This window comes from Gymnoscopelus braueri, assembly GCF_963280865.1.
Source record: "Gymnoscopelus braueri genome assembly, chromosome: 13".
In the NCBI taxonomy this organism is placed as follows: domain Eukaryota; kingdom Metazoa; phylum Chordata; class Actinopteri; order Myctophiformes; family Myctophidae; genus Gymnoscopelus; species Gymnoscopelus braueri.
Window position 1 is genome coordinate 32,656,344 of NC_137615.1, and position 14,209 is coordinate 32,670,552.

The 14,209-nt window shown below is 44.6% G+C and overlaps 1 protein-coding gene across 3 annotated transcripts in view; it reads left to right on the forward strand.

The window, feature by feature from the left end:
• LOC308099064 (ubiquitin carboxyl-terminal hydrolase 22) overlaps positions 1-14,209 on the forward strand; it is a gene marked incomplete at its 3' end in the record, with an annotated part of 57,427 nt that overhangs the window by 16,987 nt on the left and 26,231 nt on the right. The gene's annotated exons all lie outside the window — the stretch shown is intronic.

Genomic DNA, 14,209 nt, shown 5'->3' on the forward strand with positions numbered 1-14,209 from the left:
TAATTGAATAAATCGATTTTGTCTGATTAACCACATAACCCTGTATTATACTTTGTCATACAATGGTGGCGTACACAAATAGTGAAAACTGCTGACCTACAAGCTCACACTGCGTTGAATCGCAACGCGTTGTGATCTTGTAGAACTGCTATTTTCATTATAGGTTTGTCTCCACCAGGCCAGGCTATGTTTTCGCCTCCGTCCGTGTGTGTGTCCGTCCGTGTGTCCGTCCGTCCGTGTGTCCCTCTTTAAGCAGCTAATCAACGGCACCGCTGGACCGATCGGCGCGAAACTTTGCATACATACTCCCTGGAGGCCAAGTAAAAACCCTTTTCACATTGGCCATGTGATCAAGATGGATCTGTCCGATTTTTAGGCCATGCCCATTTCCACCTGACTATATTAACGCGATTTTGAGTTTTCTTTGCTAAACAGTTTTTTGCTACTACTCCTACCGATTTTGTCCTCACTCAAATTGGTCTCAAATATCTCTCTAGCCATGTGATCAATATGTATCTTATCAGATTTTTCGGATTCTGTTCCGATTAGCTTTCAAAGTTTGCCGGAGGGGCCCGTTTTGCACAAAATGCCACACATGAATGCAGCACCCGATTGCTGGGAAACTTTGCACACACATTCCCACTAACTAAGCCAAGGAATCCCAAAATGTTCAAGTCTCCTCATGGTGGCGCCCACAGCCCACTTCACCCTTTTGTCCTATAACTCTTGAACCGCAGGTCGTACAATCAACATATTTTTCCCATTTCAATCGGCTAAGACTGCCCTCCAGGGTATGCGGGCCCTGGGTACGCAACCCCGGCCTGGCGGAGACCTGTAATCCTAGGAGCACACTTTTCTAGTTTATATATTGTATATATTAATCTTGTTTTAATCGTAATCGATGCAAAAGTTTGAAATAATTGTTATATTGTTTTAAAGTCATATCGCCCAGTCCTACCTGTGATTGTACGGGCAAGTATGCCGGTCGGTCATAAATGAAGAATAGGGATTGTGGGGCGTGTCTGTTCATGTGTTTTTATCTGCGTCTGGCTGCTTGGGATGGGATTTGCGCAAATCTATTTGAAAATGTGTACACGTGCAGCACCTCGCTGTAGTCCAAAAAGCAGTTATAGCGCATTTTAAATCCGAACCAAGCACATCTAGACCTTGTGAGTGTGTTGTATCCGTCTGAGATCTGCCGGCGGTCACTTGGAATAAGAGTGAGCGTGTAGCACTGCTAAAGCAGTGGCAGTACTGTGTGAGTCGGTATGCTACACAATATTTAAAAAATTCATATTTATGAGTTTTATGAGTTATTTTTCATCTTTGATTAATTAGTCCTACACGAATAGTAGTTTATTTATTTTGTGTACCCGCCCCCATCCCTACTAGATGCCAATATCGACAAAGTGTGTGTGCACAGTCCACACACTATGATGTGAGGCTCAGATCTCAGCCAGCCGTGGCGTATATAGCATGTGAGGCGGCGCGGTGAGTCACTGCTCTCATAAGCCAATGAGCGGAGGTCTGTGTCTCTGCATTGACTCTGCTTTCAGTGTACAGTTGGTCCTTTGCAGCAGCTGGAGTGCGCTGCGCACGGTGGGGGCAGTCCTCTGTCCACATCATCATCATCATCATTACCCTCACGCACCACCACCACCACCATAGATTCTCTACTCCTCAATAGCTGGCGAGCTTGTACATCTACTATTTTAGATTTTTTTTTTTTATCTTTGAATATATATATTCTTTTAAAGCGAACACTTAACTCAAATCTTTGCTTCTTGGGGTCCCTGGAACAAAATATTTTCAGATGGGGGTCCGTGGCCAAATGCATATCATTTTGGGGGTCCTTGACATGAAAAAGTTTGAGAACCACTGATATAGAAACATACGTTTCTCCGAAAACTGTTAGGATTTAGATTAGAAGACATTTGTAGAACCGGCTTCAGGTCTTAATGGGTTAAGTCTGGCCTTCTCGCTTGCTAGTCAAACGGAGTATTGGGTAGGGGCGAAACTTAGGATGCAATATGATCACGCCCTTCATCGTCGTCGGACCCATTTACAGATCTAGCCGACCCATCCTGTAAAGCTATCTGATCCTCCATTCCTTATGAGAGATCTATAACCGAGTGAGCTAATGTGTCCTCACTCAGGACCTCTACCACCCGATTTATGTCCACGCTTTTGGGTGCGCAACGCAGCGAGCATGCATGTGTGGGGGCAGTGTGTGTGCGCACGCGTAGCACGCACGCGCCAACATTTGCGGTTATTTTCCGGTTTTGTTCGGGGTGTTTTGTTACTTAAATGCGGTTAATTCGGTTAATTTGGTACAAAAAATCTACTCCATGAAGTGAAGATGTCGGAGGTTTTTTCTTTTTCTTTTTTTGTGATGAGTTTGTGATGGGTGCTCTGGGTGCTTTAGCCCCAAGGCACCCACAGTATCGGCACCCTTGACCACCATCAATCAGCCTACTTGTATATCTGTGGGGTCACTGTCCTGGCCAGAGAAAGGGAAGCCCGACCTGGCCCAGCCTGGCAGCCAAGTGCATCCCAGATGGAGACGCAGCAGCCCTGCGATCAGCACGATAGCTGGCTAGCTACCTGTCTGTCTGACACTTGTTCCAGTCATCTGAGCCAGTGGGCTGATCAATAGGTGATCTAATAGTACATTAAAAGCCCCGGGCGGGGGGAGACGAAGTACTGCTGACATTGAGGAAGAATGGAGAGCATGGGAACCAGAGGGAGAGCGAGGGGGAGAGATGGATTTCCTACCCTGGAGAAGGGGTGGAGGCTCGAGAGCAAGGCGTGGTGTTGTTGGCATGCCCTCTTGTTTTTGATTCAGGCGTCCTGGTGCATTGCAGGAGAAACAATAGAATCTCTCCTTTGGGGTGAATAAATTGACTAAAAAGCCCAATTTATGCTTCATCGCATGTAACGGATCGTCTGAAATAACAGATTTTCAAGCCAACTTCTGAGCTTCTTATCTTGAAAATATTTTCAAAGAGCGACACCACAGTCCAACAGAGTATGAATTAGACTTGAAGGGCCTGAAAAGGCAACCCCAAAAAAGGGTTAGAGAGGGAGACACACACACACACACACACCCACACGGTTGGCTTGCTAACAGGTCAGTTTAAATGAAAACAAAGCTTAGTGTCTGCAGCTATGAATGTCCTCTATACTGCACTGTCATCACAATCCACCCATGGCCAACAAAAGCCCAGCCAAAACACAGCCTGTGTGTGGGACTGGCTGTGTGTGTGTGTTTACAGTAGCATGTGTATGCTGCTCCGTGTGGTCTTGACTTGTGTGTGTGTGTGTGTGTGTATTTGTAGTATGTATGATATGCATGTCACAGTGTAGACTAACATATTCATTGACATAGCAAAGGATATCAAAGGCAAATTGAACTGTCAATTTTACACATTTTGTATTCACGATGGTGTCATGTCAAGTAACCAGAGTATTGAACAACTGCCTTATTTCCCATTCTAAAACCAGTAAACCACCCTAATCACTGCTAGAATGATGCATTCATTCCAAGTGGAACTATTAGTTTTGATACATGCAGAGAGAGCAGAAATGCTGCATAAATCTGATAGTCTCGCATTGCCAGAAGATCAGGGATCTCCACCTACTGATATGTCAGAATCTACAATGCATTCAGTGTGGACTAGAAAAGCGACAACAACGGCTGCTAACGAACCTACACCCATTGCTTTGAAAACGACTCACCCTAAAGTCTTTGCATTGGTCCTGCAATGAAGTCATTTTTTTAAATCAAGTTCCACCCAGTTTTAGCCCTACGTTGAATTTAGATGTCACCATACGTATCGGTAGGCAGAGATCTCTTGATTGTCTGGTTACGCAGGACTATATATCTGGTATCTCCTGCTTTTTTGTAACCGCTTAAACCCAATATTAATTGACCGATTGACCAAGTCCCCCAAGGGTCTATTCTAGGCCCCTTACCTTTTCCCTCTACACCAAATCTATTTGCCAAAAATAGCACATCTACAGAATGATACAGAATAGGTACGCTGGGGTTGAAATATAATTCGTCCCTACTCCTCATTTTGTCAGGTAATCATGATTGTGGTTTTGCAACAGGCCACTTACAGATCTGACTCGTGATTCACCCTGTGTGTGTGTGTGTTCCCCAGCTATAAAGCGCCTCTGTGCCATGATGTGTCATCTACACAGAGAAGGAAGTGAAACTGAGCGGCTGAAACTCTTCTGTTAGTCGAACAAAAGGCTTCAGCATTGTTGTCCCAGTGGTGTTATATTCTGGCATTGTATTCCTAGCCACCAGATGTCTCTATAGGTAGACACAGTACTTGTACAGGGTTGCTGGGTTCATGACGTGTGCGTGCGTGCGTCCACGTCTTCCTTATGGTGTGCACCGACTCGGTTTTCACCCAGTATAATAGAAAATTGAAAATGGATACATTTGGCAAAGCCAGCTATAGTTTTCCCACTTCATGTCTCTTTCACACTGCTTCACACCCCCTTCTCTCCTCCCCTGCTCTCTCACTCTTCCTGCCCACTGGGTGACTCATCATGACAGGCCTGCACCCCCCAATGGGCTTTGATTAGACCACTCTAACTAACACTGAGGAGTTTACTGTGTAGAGAGAGAGCTCTCCCACAATCTCTCACATGTTGACTGTACTGTATGCATGTTCAACAGTGCCCACAGCCTCAGTACCAACAGACTAATTAAGCCAAGGAAAGCTTAACGTTCCGCTTTTTTTTATTTTAGCTTGAACAAGAATATGCCTCCTTGACACATTTGAAAAATTCAGTCAAACATAAAAAAGGGGCTGATCTGGAGGTAGTTGCCATGCCTGCCTAATTTTCCACCGTGCCCCTTTTAACTCTTTGACTGCCAGAGTATTTTCATAAAGTACTCCCCCAGTGCCAGCAATTTTCGTGTTTTTTTATTTTTTTATTTTGAATTTTTCTCATGAAAATAATTTAAGGACACATAATATAAAGACCCAGCACAAATCCGCCAGCAGAGAGCAGCACATGACAGCGTGATCATGTCGTTGGGTCTCTCTCACCCTTCTTCATAGATTAGACAAGGAAAAACATGAAAACGGATGTGACGTCACCCAGATTGTTTTGATCAGCGAAAATTACGTTGTGATGCACGACGGCGATGACTGATCGTCACCCAGACCATAGATTATAGAAGAGAAGCTGTCCGTTTGTCCGTTATACCGTGTGAAAACCCGTTTATTTACCTATTTTGGACGAAAATGACTGGGGAAAAAAATCAAAAACCGGAAACGGAATCCAGGCCATGAAACCGGATGCAGATGTCCGTGAAGTAAGTGGAACTTGAGAATAACATTGAATATTAAGCAGCATAGCGCAATCAGAGATTAAACAATGAACGCGCGTCCAGCGCGTCGAGCGCGTCGACGGCCAACTGGACAAAGTAGCACTTGACGCGTTATCGCGTCGTCCGCAGTCAAAGAGTTAACCCATGAAGACCTGGGACGCATCAGTGTCATTTTTAGATTTGAGCTAAAAAAGCGTTATTTTACACTTGTGGCTATTCCAAAATAGCAGATATACAAGCTCGTACAGAGTGCCGCGCTACGAGCTTGTAGATCTGCTATTTTTGAAAAATCGTGAAAATGTGAAAATCTTTGAATATATATATATATATATATTCTTTTAAAGCGAACATTTGTAACTAAAATCTTTGCTTCTGGGGGTCCCTGCAACACAATATTTTGAGATGGGGGTCGGCGGCCGAAATGCATATCATTTTCGGGGTCCTTGACATGAAAAGGTTTGAGCACCATATGAAAATTGGAATTTAGAAGACATTTGTAGAATCGGCTTCAGGTCTTAATGGGTTAACCTGCCTTGCGCTCTCTAATCTCTATACACAGTTACACACGAATGGAAAGCAGTGACGTGAGCCTATTTTCTTTTCATTCCGAATGAAATCAATCCGATTGACGACTCCCATGAAGTATTTAATTATGAACAGTGTGAGCACTAATTAAAATGATTGGATAAGATGTCCTGTTCACATGCTCCACATATAAGTAATCAGAAAGACTCGGGTGGCACAGGGATAAAGTTCCTGCCCACTACCACCACAGAGATCAGGGCTTCGAATCCTCCTGTGCGCCTGGCTTGGTCGCAATGGTTCGGGCATCCCAATAAACACAAATGGCCGTGTTCGTGGGAGGGAAGCCAGGGAGTTCTGTCGCTGCACTGGCGACTCCTGGGTTGGTCAGGGCACCTGTTAAGTGGAGAGCTGAACTGGGAAGAATAGCATGTACCTCTGCATGCATTAAGTGTCGCGTGTATCAGAGGTGACACATGCTCGCCTATAGACCATATTCACACGGCGGCCATATTGGAATTTAACATTGAAAGTGCCGCCACCCGGGGTGGCTACTTTCATGACTTCATAGAAACATGGCCGCCGTGTGAATATGGTCTATACCTACCTTCCCTAAAGACCAATTAGTAGGGGTCAGTGGGGCTGGGGTGGTATGGAATTTGTATTGCCACAGAGAAAAATAATTGTTAAAGCCCCCCCACCCAGTGAAGGGGGGGGGGCTAAAATAAATACATGATGTCAGAAGGAGAGAAATCCTTTGATGTGATTTTTAGATTAGAGTAGGACGATGATTGTTCAGTCATGATGCCGCATGATGCAACGTTACATGAAAGCCTGTATGCACATTTTACCACATAGAGAATTGGCAAACACTAATGCCAACTTTTACTGCTTCTGCCTTTTATGTTTGCGTCTTGTGGTGTCTTCAATTTAACGCTTTCACAGATCAACAACTCGGCTGACTTATAGGCTTTCTGGTTTGTCTGGTGTATGAGCTTAAACTGGTTTGATTTTATGTGGACTGATTGAACTGGTAAACGTCATTATGAGACATGCTGGCAAGTTAAAAAATTGTGTGCAGCAACCCTTTGTCGATAACGTAACGTTTGATAACTACACTGACAACACTAAATGTATCTTGATTGTATTGCATTAGTAATAAGAAATTAAATGTATCTTGTATTTCATTAGTAATACGAAATATGACAAAGTGATTAACATTATGCTTAGTTGGGAATTGATGTCACATAGGGCTGCACTGTGGGGGCTTTCTGTAGGCAACTCGTTGGTAGTGTGTTGTTTGTAGTACACTAGTCTTAGTTCTACTGGATCTCTTCTACACTAGTCTTAGTTCTACTGGATCTCTTCTCCACTAGTCTTAGTTCTACTGGATCTCTTCTCCACTTGTCCTATAGTTCTACTGGATCTCTTCTCCACTAGTCTTAGTTCTACTGGATCTCTTCTCCACTTGTCCTATAGTTCTACTGGATCTCTTCTCCACTAGTCTTAGTTCTACTGGATCTCTTCTCCACTAGTCCCTCTCTAACATTTTAATCTAGTTTTTATTTGCCGACAAAATTGTCATCATATTTAGTCATAGTCGTTGTCTTATTTTTGAATTTTGTTGTAATTCTGTCTTTGTCAGTGAAAAGAAGTAGTCGACTAAATTAACACTGCATCAGGGCACCTATTTTTTTCTCTCTCCACTGAGTGGGGGGGGGGGGTAGTTTGGGCCCATATACTGATGACATCAGGAATTTCCATATATGGTCATAAAAGGGACAAGGACTCCCAGATACAGAGATCTCCATTTGTGGACATATCACCATGCCCATGTATGCGCATAGACTAATTACATCAGGGATCTCCATATATGGGCATATCAGTCGGGCCGGCGGTGCGACATAGGTGTGAGGGCCTCGTATTGTAAAGGTTGTCAGTTTATTATTATTAAGTCATTGCCTGCCAATAACGCATATATGCGTTTTTTAGAATCCATCACTTGCCTGCCAATAACGCATATATATATTTATTTTTTAACTTTTTTTTTTTTTGACCCAAAGACCAAGGAGATATGATTTTTCGAAGACCTAGACTCCTATCCACTTCCTTGTTAACTTAAAACTTAAACATTCTGTATCTCGGCTCCTGAGTACTTTTTGTTTTTCAATGAAAAATCTCTGGCAGCCAACAGCTAAAAATCTGAAATAACTCTGGCAGCTGGTGAGTTAATCCCAAGGGGTATTTATCTTTATTCCCAAGGGGTATTTATCTTTATTTAAGGTTTGCACTTACAACATATTTGCCAAAAATCATAATTGAAAGAAGAGAGAAACGCAAAAAGCCCTGTCCTAAAGGACCGGAGTCCTAACCCTAACCTTGAACCCTACAGTCAATGCCTTAACCCTGAGTATTGGGGTTTCTAATTCATCATGGCTGCCAGTTCCCACCTGATGTTGTGAGGGAGTTCAGACTGCTCCAGATCGTACTGAAAAACTGCTAGCTTACATAGTGTCTTCAGACTAGGACTCAAGTCTAAGATGCTCAGGTCATCATTGGATGCGTGTTCTTTGTATCCTCCAAAGAGGAAGATACGATCTCCCACCATGCAACAGCACATCCTGAACATTGGATACAGGCCTTTCCCCTTGGGCTCAACCGTCTTCCAGGAGAAGTTCTCTGGATTGAATTTCCACAGATCATTGAGGATCTTATGTCCATATCTGCAGCCACCAAATATGTACAGCTCTCCATTGTAGACAAAGGCTGAATGACCCCAGCGTCTTTCTGGAAGAAGCTGTGCAGAAGGGGTGCGCTGCCAGCAGTTGGTGTCAAACACACTGATGTTGTCATAGTCCCCACCATCCCTAAATACAAACATCTTTGTCCCGATGATGGTGGAGGAGTGACCATCTGAAGCAGGTGGCAGAGTGCCTCTGGTGTTAATTAAAGACCAGACCATTGTGGTGGTGTCCAACTTGTAGATGTCATTATTGTATCCAGTCAGCCCGATCCGTCCTCCATAGATAAACATGACCTTCCCCGAGACACAGGCTGAGTGGTCGTCCCTCCCCTCTGGAATAGTCCCAGACACCCTGGGTTTGAACCATGTGTGGGCGTCGACATCATATGCATAAAGCACGTTGCAGTAACCTGGGTTAGTCCATCCTCCCCAGATGTAGATGATGTCTTCTACCAGCACAGCTGTGTGGCGCCGGCGGCTGGATGGAACCTCAAGGTGACGTTCTCCTGTTCCAGGTGTCACTGGAGGCAACTTCACCCAGACTAAAGACACTGTGTTGAAGACATGGACATCAATGTTCCTGGAGGACTCAAACAGGGCGTAAACCTTGTGTCCCATCACTACGGCAGCACCGTATCCCTTTGGTCCTTTGATCTTGGCCACCGTGTAGTGCAACATCTTTGTCTGTCTGTCTGTGTGGCTGTCTGTCTCTGTCTGTGTGTGTCTCTCCACCACCAGTGTTCTATGTAAACAGCTTATATAGAGTGACCAGGGCTGGGGTGTGACATCACACACACATGACCTCAGGCGTGCTGCGCGGGCCTCACCTCTAGCGCCCGCGCCCACGTAGCGCCCACTTGGCAGCACATATCAGTGGCGTAGCATCAGGAGGGCCAGTGGGGCCATGGCTCGGTCAGTAAAGACCCTCTAGCGCGTCTGATATCTGGCATAGAGGGGCGGATTCAAAATCTCCAGAGAAAACATTCGTGGGCTCCCATTGGTTCACCGATCTGTCCGCCCGCCCTGCGCCCCTCCTCCCCCAATGTGCAGTATTGAGAGCCCTGACGTCGCAACATTTGGAGAGATGGCCACTGCACTCTGGTTGGTTGGGGAAATGAAAGGTTAACTCCCACTTCCTATGCCAGGAATGTCAACAGCCTGGTCCAGCGTCTTATTTTTTAGCAAAACGCGAAGGAAAATGAAAGCCTGGAGATCGAGGCTAGGGCCCACCTGGGGCCCAGGGAGAACCCACGTATAGGCCACACGGGCAAGCCCAAGTGGGACCCAAGTGGATCCCGCTGACATTGCCCACTGTAGGCCCTTATAGTTCAGCCCACCTTGAAACCATATGGGACCCACTTCAGCCCCACATAAATTGGCAAGTTGGGGCCCACTTAAGGGCCAGGTAGAACCTACTTATAGCCCACATGGGCGTCCCAGTTAGGACCCACCTCGGCCCCACATAGAATTGCCTAGGTGGGGCCCACCTAAGGCCCAGGTAGAACGCACGTATATCCCACAAGGCCATCCCAGTTGGGACTCAAGTGGATCCTGTCTTTTGTTTCTCCAGCAGAGTTTCTTGTGTCTCTATCTCTCTCTGGAAGAGGTTGCACATGAACTCTGCAGCCGCACTGAGGCGCTCCAACACAAACACTCTGACATTAAGCTGCTTCACACAACAAACATCAGCACCACGCTGCTGTTTGTCCAAAACACAAAATATCTCCTCTCCCACCGACGTCATGTGTTCATTTATCAACAGCCGTACAGACTCCATTTGACACATTTTACCTCGTTTATCCAGCTCTCACTGACTCTCCCCTAATAGGACCGAAATTATCTGAAATGACTACATTACCCATAATGCAGCCTAAACGTGCGTTGCACGGGCGGACCTGCCATTACGTTAGTTACTGGAGTTGCTGTGGAGCTATACATAGTTCTCCACAAGACACACAAGCCCACAAAATACACCATCTACAATGGACTAACTGAGCAGCAATATTAACATTCACCAAATACAACGAACGCTATCAAGGTAGTGGACATAAACATTTGTTACATTAGTAGCAGGCTGCAGTGACAATATGAATGACAGGGCAATTTATTAGAGAAATGACGGTGATTGTGCTGTCCAGCTCAGCTCGCACAACTATCATGGAGCCCTGCCGTTGCTGCGTCTGACTGTGATGGCGGCAGCGAGCTGTGTGAGCGAGTATTCGATGCTGCTGTCTTGAAAATGCCCTCAGCATGACACGACCAATGAGAGTTAGCGCTTTCGTTGTTGCTAAGATACGGTGTATGGCACATAGCGTCTCTGCCCCATAGCTTGTAGATCTCTCGCACATGATTGGCGTAGCCCGCGTTGCCAGGTCTGCCTTTTGTATAAGCGATTTTGGGCCTATTTGGGCGCGCTTTTGCGCTCGTTTGCATAGACCACGGCAGCGCTTGTTTCTTGCCCGTTTCACGGATGTGGCAACGTCAAAGAAGATGCTCACTTTTTGTCGCAGATTTTGATGATTGGCTGTTAAAACGGACCATCCGGAAGTAAATTCCGAGCTGAAATATATAACACTTTATGATTATTAGAAAATGAGACGCATGTGAAGGTGGAAAATGAAATAGATGAGATTATATACTTTTGCATGAGCGATTTTTGTAGCAAGTTGGGAGAGAATTGGCCCACTCCTGTGGCCGTGGGGTTGATTAAAACATTTTGGGTTCCAAAAGGGTCCTGCTCTCTGATTGAGTGGCAAGGATGTGTGTTGTAGCAGCTTGTGACAATGTGGCTACTACAGTTGTACACATCAACAGTGATGTTGAACCGTTTTCAGTGTTGTGTGTGTGTGTGAGAAAGAGGCTGCTCTGTGGAATATATAGGCTACATAATAATATGCATTACTCACGGGACATCCAGTCTCCAGTATTTTATCATTTATTTTGGTGCTATTTACTTCTAGAGTGGTTTTCTTTTGCAAATTTTAGATACATATTTTTTAGATACTGTACATCTTTGGTATTCATGAATTAACCACACTTAAATTAACCGTACTTAAAGGGCAAGACCACTTTGGTAGAGGTTTGGGTTGTGTAGTTACATTGCCATGATGTAACTCCAAAGGTGGACAAGAAATCAAAAATAATTGCTCCATTGATTAGAAATTGATAATTCAAAATATACTCATTGACTTACATTGTACGGTAAAACAGCTCTCAAAGTCACTCTTTTAGCATGTAAACAAACACAAACAAAGTTGATTCAGACAATATAGAACATCACCAAACCCAGTACTGTTTGTTTTTTTAATAAAAATGTTAACTTCCTGTTGATTTAGCTATTTTTACTAAGAAGAAAACCCGGACTGGATTCGCGGATCCGGATCCGGATCTTCAAATAGTAAAATCAGCAGGAAGTTAACATTTTTATTAAAAAAACAAACAGTACTGGGTTTGGTGATGTTCTATACTGTCTGAATCAGCTTTGTTCGTGTTCGTTTATGTGCTTAAAGAGTGACTTTGAGAGCTGTTTTACGGTACAATGTAAGTCAATGAGGAGCAAATTTAGAATTATAAATTTCTAATCAATGGAGCAATTATTTTTGATTTCTTGTCCACCTTTGGAGTTACATCATGGCGAGGTAACTACACAACCCAAACCTCTACCAAAGTGGTCTTGCCCTTTAATACAAACACGAGTTAAACAAACACTGCAATACATTGTCGTTTCTGACAAATTGCGGACTCGTAGTATTTCCCTGGGACTCGTATAAAAGACCACCAGTGTGAGAAGAGTCCCACTCCCCTCTCATTACATTGAAAACATATGAACATCACTGTGTTTTTGGTGACCCCACAGCCTTGCCTCTATCGCCACCATCAGGCCCAAATTTCCACATGTTTCCTGTTGTAACGGTACTTTGTAGCTTTTTAATTGTAGTACATTTATTTCACATCAACATTCTTAAGGAAGTCAATGTGGGTGAGCTTAACACACTTTGGTCTGGTTGCGTGTAAGGAGAAGCATCGCTGTCAGGGATTTTTAGTCAGTCTGTTAGTCTTATTTATATGTAAATGATCCAAAGAAATCTGGCGCAGAGGGATAAAAGCGATCCAAAAGTACAGTTGCAACTCGGCCAGGTCTGTTTCACTAAGAATAGAGGGTTATTAAGTGGTTAAAGTCTGGTGCCTCAGTGGGTATATATCCTACCCAACTGGGCCTCGCTGTATGGGTTACAATACATATTGCCATCCACGTACTTCCCAGACACAATTTACTTTTCTTAAGTGGTAGTAGCTGTGCAGCAGTTAAGAGGAACCCCGTAGTCAGTGTGTTCAGTGTTCACCGCCACAGCAACTCATCAGACGATGCTCTGAAGGACGGCCTCCCAAAGCCTCTGTGGTAATTAACCCGTTTAGACCGGGAAAGAATCATCAGTGTCATTTTGAGATTTCTTTGGCTATTCAAAAATAGCAGATCTACAAGCTCATAGCGCGGCACCGAGTGCCGCGCTATGAGCTTGTAGATCTGCTATTTTTGCAAATCTTTGAATTTTTTAAGCGAACATTTGTGTAAAATATTTTGTTCCAGGGACCTCCAGAAGCAAAGATTTGAGTTACAAATGTTCGCCTAAAAGAAAACTATACATTCAAAGATTTGCACACATTTTCATTTTTTCCCCATAAATAAGCTTGTAGCTCTGCTATTTTTGAATAGCCAAAAGAAATCTAAAAAAAATGACACCGATGCGTTCCCGGTCTTGATGGGTTAAGGCTCCCGAGTTCAGCAAGCCGGCTGTCCACCTCTTGAGTCGTCTTTTAGCAGACGGCCCCCGCTAGCCCTGCCTGCCAGCTCGCCCCGTGCTGCTGCATTCATTAACCAGAGTGCCTGCTGGATGGGTTTTTGCAGTGACAACCTGCTAGATGCAGGGGGAATTGGATTTGTGTTGAGAGAGCGCGAGAGAGAGAGTAGGTGCAGCACGTGGGTCGGTTTTATAGTAGTTCTATGGTCTATTCATAGCTCTGTTCTTGGGAGCCTCCAGGTATTACATAGGCGCACATGTGCCATACTTGCACATGTGAGAAATACATGCGCGTGCACACACACACACACACACGGAACAGCCATATTGCATTCCTCTCCAGGAATGTAAGCATGTTTGCCGTGACCCTCGTTCGTCCTTTTGAGAGATGTCTCCGTTCATCTGTCTTACTGCCTACCCTCTTCTCTTCACACGCTCGCGTCACCTGGGCTCCTCCTTCTCTCCAAAGCGATATCATGTGGGGTGAATGTTCACATTGACCTTTAGTATACAATCCGCAAGCTTTCCCCATCTACGAAAGATCCCTTTCCTCTTCGATCTCCCTTTTCCCTCTCATTTGTACAGACACAAAGCCTTAAAGATGACACGTGAAGAATATACACACACTTTCTGCCTTCTCCCTCTCCTACTGCGTTCTGTACAACAACCTGCATCACTCTCTCCTTTCCCGTGAAGGCCTGTGCAGAGCTCATGTTTTTTTAGTAGCTTAGTTTGCAACGGACGAGAGGCTTTCTAATGTGCAAATCCTCCAGTCACCTCTCTGACTGCTGT